This window comes from Carassius auratus, chromosome 18 (genome assembly GCF_003368295.1).
Source record: "Carassius auratus strain Wakin chromosome 18, ASM336829v1, whole genome shotgun sequence".
Classification (NCBI taxonomy): Eukaryota; Metazoa; Chordata; class Actinopteri; order Cypriniformes; family Cyprinidae; genus Carassius; species Carassius auratus.
In genome coordinates this window covers 7810290-7820326 of record NC_039260.1, presented here as the reverse complement: position 1 = coordinate 7820326, position 10037 = coordinate 7810290, and the positions used below count along the sequence as shown (strand labels likewise).

Here is a 10037-nt window from a genome sequence, read left to right as displayed (position 1 = left end):
AATGAGGCTGTAAGGGGGAAAAATACAGGACTTTGCAAGGGTGGCCAGTACATCTTGTGATTCACCTGTTGATATGCAATAGTCCCGAGGCCGAGGGTGAGACAGGGAGTACATTGAAACTCAATCTGTGTAATCAAATTAGTTTTCAGTTTCTTTATATTATTCCTATTATGATTTCAGAGAGCAATGTTTATTATATTACAGAGAAGGTTATCGCTGAGATCTTATAATGCATTATCACAATGAGGTAATTATGCAAATGAATTGTCACAATGTACTGTAATATTTAAAAATGTTATGAGTTGACAAAACCCAGTTGTACTAAATAAAACCATTTTATTTGCTAATTGTTTATGGAAGTGCATTAATGAGATTAATTACTAGATGCACAGTAGTCTCTTGTAGCCAGATATCTGACTACTGCAAAGGTCTGGTCCATATTTTGGCCATGAACCGCCCATATAGACAGGACAAGTGGTTTGCATTGTTCGTGGATGTCATTTAAGGGTGAGATTATCTGAGATAGAGATATTTTATACTACAGTAGTGTGGAAAAACTCATTTAAATAAAAGCTTCAACAGCTTCACACTTTTTTTTTTTTTTTAAGATTTAATGTCACTAACCTTGCAAACTTTGGCAAATGCAATGATCATTTTATTCTGTGCTTGCTGTGTTAAATGAATGGTTCACAAGAAATTAAAATTTCTTGAAACTTTTCTCACCCCCAGACCTTCCAAGATGTAAATGAGATTGCCTCTCAATCCGAACAGATTTGTCATTACTTGCTCAACAATGGATCATCTGCAGTGAATGGGTGCCATCAGAATGAGAGACCCAACAGCTGATAAAAACACCACATTATTCCACAAAGAAATTTACATGACTTCAGAAAGTCTCATGTAGCGAAAGCTGCATATTTGTAATAAACAAATATATCATTATGATGTTTTTGACTTAAACCGTTGTAAAAATATCATAGAGAGTCCTCTATCCATAATACAGTTTTCTCTAGTAAAAAAAGTTGTCTCGCCTGAATCAAGAAAGACAAATGAACACATTAAACACTGTTTATAAGTGAAAACAACCCAAAACAGTTGGATGTTAATGTAAGGGGCAACAGGGGATGGACTTTTTCACTGGAGAAAGCATTACAATGACTCATATTTTGGCCAGAAACAACAGCTTGAAGTTAAAACAAATTAATGATGGATTTGCTTCTAACAAACACACAGCTGCTTCACAATACATTCACTGATTGACTGGAGTTGTGTCGATTATTTCTGAATTGTTGTGATGCTTCTATTAGCTATTTAGACTCTCATTCTGATGGCACCCATTCACTGCAAGTGAACATTAATTTGTTTATTTGCATCTTGGATGAGTAGTCTACTGTATATAGTTTTTTTTTTTTTTTTTTTGGTAAATTATTCCTTTAGCTAAGCTAGGCTATATTTGCATTTGGCAGAAAACATGAAATACTTAGTTGAATTCCTTCAAGTCTTGAATCTCGGTGTCATTTTGGAATGAGACCTGAAACTAAACTGACAAAATATAACACAATTAAGAATTAAGAATGAGAAAAACAAATTCACGCAATCATCACCAGCATGTGGACTAATGCAACGAACTCCTTTTGAAGCCTTGACCATTAGACATCTGGAGTCCACTAACCGCTGCCAACCAGGATTCTGACCAGAAAAACAACAAAAAAACTTTAAGAAAAAAGATAAATATGAAAAAGATACATGTGTAGACAAATGCATATGTGTAAAATATACCATTAATACATGTAAATATATGTAATGTTTCTAAAATACTTTGAATTACCGTTGTAGCCTATGTGAACCCTTGCCTCACCTTTGTAATTAATAGCGAGCATGCTATCATGTCACTGGCTGCGTCGATCTAACAGCCTGTTGTTTTCATCGTTTCGCCGTCTTTCTAGCAGGCTTATCACATTGGGTGAGTGCTCTAGGCTGCCTCGGGTCGCACCACGATCGAGCATCTCGGCGGCTGCGCTCACATCCTCAGTCGGCATGAGAGGAGGGACACGGCGGCTGCGGAGAACCGACTGCGCCGCGATAATTACGATCAGATTTATACGAATGTAGTCAACAGCACCGGGATCAGGGTTGTTTGTTTAAAATTAACACGGGGCAGACAACGTGGCTGGAAAGGGAGTCTGCAAAGACGTCAGACTATCTAGTGAACTGCCTACATAGACAGCTTTGTGGACATCACACCGCATTCGTGCGCGCTCCGGGCAGCATTCATTCACTGTCGCTGTCCACACACACATGTACAGTATGTGTGAACGTCCGGAGAAGTTGAAGATGCCACTCTGAGTCGTATGGGCGCTTGGATCGACGGTAAGAGCATTATTATTGGGGAATTCAAATACTGTTACCAACTTGATTTCGTTAAGAAGCATACAGGGACTCGCACCTGTGCATTCAGCCTCTTCCTATCAAAACAATCTTCCACATTCTCCGTCGTTTTGCACGGGTCTGTGTTGTGTTTCATGCCCAAAGCCTCAAAGTTGTCTGTTGTCTTTTCCTCTGCCCGCTGTTGACATAGGTTATTTTAAGAGAAATAATTGGTGACTCAACTGGCATAGAGTAAGGACAAATATAACCTACATGTGTCATATCGCCCTTAAGGCACTGAAATCTTGGTATGACTGTAATGGGTGAGATTTATTTAGAGAATGTGAACTTTATAACGTTGTGGCTTTGTATCCTACCTACTGTTTATTTGTATTCTTGTGTAGTCTTATATTCTGGAAAAGTCAAAGAAGCACTTATTTCAGTCATGGATGTTTTAGGGGATTTCAGACAAACATCTGGTAGGGAATGATGTGCATGTGGCTTAAAATGGGCTTAACTTTCACATGGGTTATTTTAAGGTCTGGATGAATCAAAGTAAAAAATGACTAATTTGGAAAGCTGAATCTTTATGTTTTATTTGTATTCTTGTGTAGTCTTAAATTCTGGAAAAGTCAAAGAAGCACTTATTTCAGTCATGGATGTTTTAGGCGATTCCAGAAAAAAATCTGGCACGGAATGATGTGCATGTGGCTTAAAATGGGCTTAACTTTCACATGGGTTATTTTAAGGTCTGGATGAATCGCAGTTAAAATTACTGTAATTTGGAAAGCTGAATCTTTATGCAGTTTTAGAAGTGTCCTGTAGTGTGGACAGGGTCAGAAATGATCAATGAAAAAAATACCAAAATCACAAATGCCCTAAACATTTATAATATGGGGCAAGAGTATTTTTATATATTTAATGATATCCTATTCTCTTATAGTTTCAGTCTCAAAGAGTGACCATTAGTTGGCACAAAGGTAAAAAATTTAAATTTGATGATGATGATGATAATAGATAGATAGATAGATAGATAGATAGATAGATAAATAGATAGATAAATAAAAAGATATTTATTTATTTATTTATTTATTTATTTATCATCATCATCATCAAATTTAAATGTTTTACCTTTGTGCCAAGTAATGGTCACTCTTTGAGATCTCTTTGATATACTTTGATATATATATATATATATATATATATATATATATATATATATATATATATATATATATATATATATATATTTGTATTGTTGATTTTTCACATAGCAAGACCATTTCAAATGAACTAGTAACAGCAATTTTAAGTGGTGGCTGGTAAGAGGACTTTCTTTTATACACGTACATTTTAACTTAAAATCTTGATGTTGAATAAAAATAAATATATTGAGATTTTATATGTGAGCCATCCAGTTACAGTCTCAAAAGAGTATGATCATTTTTAAATGATAAACCCAGCTTGTTTGTTAATGCCCTGTCATAACCCCAGAGCATCATCTGTAATACTTTGAGCCATTTGGACCAGTAGCTCCTCCCCTAGTGGGGTAAATCATTCATTGCAACAGATACTATCATACTGTGAAGGCTTTCTATTTTTGATCAAAATTCAAGAGATCTCATATCAGGTGTCTGGTATTCATTTAAGTTCAGTGTTTTTATAGTCTGCATTCTATACTTTTATATAAAATTACTCTACATGATGCAAGGTAAGTAGTTATTGTAAAATTATTTGATTAATTTTGACTTTTTTATCTTATCATAAAAAGCTGAAATGTTTATTAAGATGTTATGATTAATCATAAAACCACAGCCCTGTGATAAATGCATATCATTAAAGGAACAGATGGGGCATGTGAGACATGTCTTCTACCGTCTCCCTATTCTGTCCTCAGTATTTTTGACCTGTGGGCAGTATCTCCGAGTCAGACATAAAGCAGCACTCCATGCACTTTAGATTGGGAACCAGCACCCATGTTTAATGCATCTCTATGCTCCTAGACTGTTGAATGTGGAGAAGTGTCTCAGAGAGAGAGAACATTTCTAATGAGAATAATATTTTAGATGCAGTAAAGCCCTTTTGTGAGAGGAAAAGTCTCAGAGAGACTGAGATTAAATAAAGGAAGGGTTTACTGAGGGAGCAAATCCCTCTGTATATTTTACATAGCTCAATACAGTTCACTTTTGACTATCAAATCTACAAAGCCTTCATTAAATGTATATAGTGATTTTCTGTACCCAATTGTATCTTAATTTTTTTTTTCAGTTGGATAACAGTTAGAAGTAAAATTATTGAGGACGACATTATTAGCAAATGATTTTAGATGTGTAACTGACAGTGTATTTTGTCAAGTATTTGGAAAACTAGAAGTATTAGAGGTTGCAGGAACTTGTATGTTATTTATGGGAATGTAACATTCAAAGCCTTTTGAGGAAAAATATACCATTTATATTTCATACACACGTCTGTGTTAAACCCAGGACCTCGTTTGTAAGTTTTGAATTTAAACCTTTAATCATCCTCTAATCAGCAAACTAAGTTATCAGGATGCTTTTATATTGCTACTGCTGCTTATTTTTGCTAAGAGGAAAAGCTGCAGATTCCAGAAATTGTGTATGATTACCTTATAGCAAAGTTCAAAACTAATTGTACCGTTGGGAATCCTGAGGGAGTTTTAATAAACTGCTTTTCACACAGTAAGGGGGACCCACAGCAGCACTTGGCATTAGTGTTTCTCCAAAGGCTTAAGCTGCAACATCCCGCTTATCAACTCATGAGTGTCTTTTCGTGAGCGAGTGAGCCAAGTCAGATATAAGGAGCGTGGGTCGGCATTATTCAACAGACAATTACACGCATTCCGAAAGCTAGAATCCCAACATCCAGCCGTGATCCTGCTGAGGTTAATGGTAATTAGTTGTCCTATTTTAATCCACTATAGATGTGCTCTGACATGAGGATGCTAGGCTTTGACTGTGGCAGAGGATTAAGGTGCCCGTGAATAAGTGTAGCAGGTGGGAAAGGTGTGTCAACGGTGTCTCACCCCGCTCTCGTGTGTATCCACAGTTTCCATCGCTGTTCTAGCACTGACCTTTGATTGGGCACTTCAGTGCTAAGAACGCTCAGCCTGAACAGCTGTTATCCTGTGAATAAAGGTGCGGTCACACTGGCTTTAAGCATGCTGAGTCTCCCTGCAACAATTAATGGCAACTTGTGTTTATAATAAATAAGAAAATAAGTAACAATAATAATTCATATGTGAAATATAGCAACAGGATTAAAATGCCATAAGATGTGTTCTTTTTTTCCACAAATAATTCACAAATAATTATAACTATGTCATTTTTATTAACATTATTGTTATTAATATTATATTAGTTATAGGCCTATGTATGATTTAATAATAGGCATAATATTTGTAATAATATTTCTTATTAGTATAATAATACTAATAATCAATTTATATGACAAAATGCATCCAACTGCATTTTTTCTGCAGCAATTATCAGCATGATCCTGATCTGATGTTATGCTTCTGTTTAAAATAAATAATGCATAACAAAAAAATGTAAGTATAGAATTATTGTTATCATTGTTGTTATTATTATTAATTATATATTTTATTAATTGTATAATATATAATATGTGATTAACAACAACAACAATAATAATTATAATAAATAAATTTATATGACTATTACTAACAATAATTCATTATTTAAATGACTTAATGGTGATTCAAAATGGTAAAATATAGCATCTGCTCCAATTTCTTACCATAATTATCAGCAACAGGATATGATGTTATGTGATTTTATCAAATATTATAACAATATTATATAAATGTAACAATGCAATTATTATCATTATTGTTATTAATATTAGTTATATAATATTTGTGATGGTTATTATTTTTAATCTACATTTCTTTTACTACTACTACTACTAATAATTTATTTTATTGATCATTTAAAATGGGAAAGTAGAGCACCTCTTCCACTTTTCCACAATGTTGCATGCCATCTTTATTTGTATTCTTTGGATTGAGCCAAGAGGCCACTGTTTTACATTTACAATGTTTTCCATGTTTACATCCTCTTTTATGGTCAAGCTTTTTCTCTATACGAATTCCCAGATCAGAGTTCACCAAACTCAGCAAAATACAATACTCCACATGAGCTTGCATTTATGCTCTCCAGCATTTGCACGCATATAAAATAAAGAGAACAGAAGTCCAGTGTGACTGAAACTATACCCTTACAGACCACAAATGCTGGTTATTATTCAATAAGGCCTGTCTAAAAACCTGGATTTGACCTGTTTTCTGTTTAAGAGTGTGATTTAACAAGGTTAAGGTGTTGCTTGGGTGCATTGAGTTCAGTTGAAAGACTACTGATGTGATGTATGTGCAGGCGCTAATTGTGTCTGTCTTCCACTCTGTGAAAGGTGAAATTACTCTCAGGACAGGTGAATTTAATTTTCCTCACATGGGGAGGAAGAAGCAGGGTTTTGGCTCGGTGGTTTTGATGAATGCAGGCTGAGAGAGGGCGAGGAACAGGCAGAGTCACTGAATAGTCATAAGAGGAGGAAAGTGGGAGGAATCTAGGCCATCTGTTAGAGTTAGCAAGAGATATTTTGTGGGCAACAAAATGACGTCGTTCAACCGCACAAACAGGCTTTGTTGTGAAACTTGACGCCAAAGCCTGATATGTTAGTGTCAGAGAGGTGCTTTGGCTTTCTCTCTGCTTTAGATATTTAAGACAAAGCTCATTTTTAAGCCAAGTAAAGTGCCAAGTAACATTTTCTGTCTAAAAATTCAAGCATGAAATCAGAAGCTTTATATGCTAACATTATAATGTATGAAAGATGGATAACTATTGCTTTTGAATAAATAAGTCCTCATTTTAATATATATGGGACCTCTGGGAATCTGGGGACGGTTGCACCAGCCATGCATAAGTTAGCCTAGTTCTAGCTGCACCAGCAATACCAGCAATAAACTCAAGCAATACCAGTAATACTGGTCGATAGACGATTGGATTAAATGCGATTGATTTAAATTATTTAGACATACAGTATTTGATCATGTTAACGTTTACGTTTCATTAGACAGCACTGTGAATGAATAGCTGACTTCTGTGATTCCAATCTAAACAGTGCACTTTCTTCTTAAAATTAAAACAAATAGACTTCAGTTTCCCCAGTATTTGTTTATTGCCCGGTTTAATTTTAGATACAGCTCCTGAATATTTATTATTTACATATTTAACAGCATCAATATTTAAACTGACTTTTCAACGCTACTTTTGTTTGCAGATTTGAAGGCTGCTTATTGGACGAATAAAGGTACACATCAAACTATGCATCTACATGTTGCTGTTTAAATAGAGGTTATGACCTAATAAATAGGTCTTGCTGTAGGAACAAATGGTGTAGGCAAATTATGTATATGGTTAGCTGCAAATTAACTAGCTGTTACGAAAGTAGTATTGTATAGTGATGGTGCCTTTAAAAGTGTTCATTTCTTAAGTTGTTTTGTTGTAGTATAAAAAATATGTTTTTTGTTATTATGTTATACATTGTTATTGCTTCTTGAGCATGGGTAATAATAAAACCTTGATTATTTCGTTAATCATAATTATGTTGTTTTCAGAGTTGAATGCCAACACAATTGGCAGTTATTAAGAGATGGTAATGTTTATTTTATTAGTGTAAGATAATTAATCGTTTTGCACATTAAGAGTTCTTGATTTGATAAAATTAGATTATATGAGTTAGATTAGAAGTCATATACACTCGACTGTAATGGAGTGAGGTGGGTGGTAGAATTATAACATGATTTTTTTAAACCACATGTTCACTGATAATAGATTATAATATTTTATGCGAGGCTCGTTGTTACAGAAATATGGTAGGAAAGTGTTTTATTAAAATATATGTTTTATTTTTCATTAGCATATAAATTGGGTTCGTATGTGGTTTGTGGTATGTGCTGCAGAGGAAAAAGACTGCCAGTTGTTTTGGTCAAGCGCTGTAGTGTTTTTGGTGACTCATTGTATCTGACTCATCAGTGTGACTTATTTTGTGTTGCTCATTTGAGTGACAAGACATGACGTCCCTCTGTTATTGGCTCATTTGCTACAGCATAATAATATCAAATCAACAATCAACTTGGTTGGCTGGTCATATGCATGCAACTGTTTGGTAGCATTGATATACTGTTTGTAGAATTTTGTAACTCTCAGTTTTGTTTAGGCTTTTTTTTTACATATGGATCAGGGGAAAAATATGTAATTTTGCTAACACTGTTACAAAATAATTTTTTATATTCTTAAAGGAATAGTTCAATTAAAAATGAACATTTGCTGAAACCGTACTTGCCTTCAGGCCATCAAAGGTGTAGATAAATTTGTTTCTTTATTGGAATGACAGCATGACATCACTTGCTCATCAATGGATTACCTGAAGTGAATGGGTGCCGTCGGAATTAGAGCCAAAATACCATTAATAATCCATAATAATGTTTTCTCTAGTGAAAAAGATCTTCCTCTGTTGTCCTCTCAAATTAAAATCCACTGATATACTTGTTGAGATGTGTTCTCACCTGTAAATGGTACTTGAGATGAGATGACTTTTTCACTGAAGAGAACATTACAGATAGAAGGTTTTTCGCCGGGAGCAATGGTTTAAAGTTAAAAGCATGATGGATGTGTTTATTACAAACACACAGCTTTTCACTTAACAAGATGTTAATTGATAGACTATAATGTGAATTTCTTGTGAATTATTGTGTTTTTATCAGCTGTTTGAACTCTTATTCTGATGGCACCCATTCACTGCAGAGATAAAATCAAGGCTAAGTTTCTCCAAGTCTGTTATGATGAAAAAAAAAAAAAAAAATCTACATCTCAGATGTCTTGAGGGAGAATAAAATGGCTAAAAAAACTGACCTTATATATATCTCAAACATGTCCAAAACTTATAAAAAGCATTTCACTTTGTGTCACTCGTGCATACTGCTTGCTACTGTCTGTTTATGTTGTTCCTGTTTCAAGATGACTTTACTTTCAATACAGTCTGCGTCATGTGAAAGGCTTTTATTTGCATGATCAGGAAAAAATTTATTCAGACTACAAAAGGTAGCCCATTACAGAGCACATTAATTCCATGCATTACTCTTTCCAGCCTTCAGGGGTTTTGGGTATTGGCACTCACATGAAAGGAAGAGACGAGCATGCTCAGAAGAGCTCTCTCATTTCCAACTCTCCCGGATCCTAACATGTGTGCCTTTAGGTAACAGTCAGCAGAAGAGACACAACATATCTCCAAGATGTCCTTTCTTTTCCAGTAATAATTCTTATCTTGCCAGTGCTAAATCAGAAGCCATATTATGTAAGCTAATGTAATGAAAAATGCTAGTATCTGATTTGTCGCACAGAGACATTTCATTACTATTTCACTGCTATTTCATTACCTTCACAAAAACAATTTGATGCACACGGATCTGGAGCAGAGATGGGGACAGTGAAGATTGTAATGTCTGGTAATAGGCAGCCTGTCAGTTCGGAGCCGTCTTCTCAACTCAAAGGAAGCACGCAAAAGTTCTCCATGAAATATGCATCAATCGATGTGAAAGAAAGAACAAAGGCAAAACTGTGTGTTTGTTGTGG

General features: G+C 34.8%; 1 protein-coding gene across 1 annotated transcript in view; it reads left to right on the top strand.

Moving 5' to 3' along the window:
• The first annotated feature begins 1878 nt into the window (after positions 1–1878).
• LOC113118293 (alpha-1,3-mannosyl-glycoprotein 4-beta-N-acetylglucosaminyltransferase C-like) overlaps positions 1879–10037 on the top strand; it is a 100211-nt gene continuing 92052 nt past the window's right edge. The window contains exon 1 of the mRNA XM_026287354.1: positions 1879–2370. The gene's annotated coding sequence lies outside the window, so the exon portion shown is untranslated. The remainder of the gene's footprint in view (positions 2371–10037) is intronic.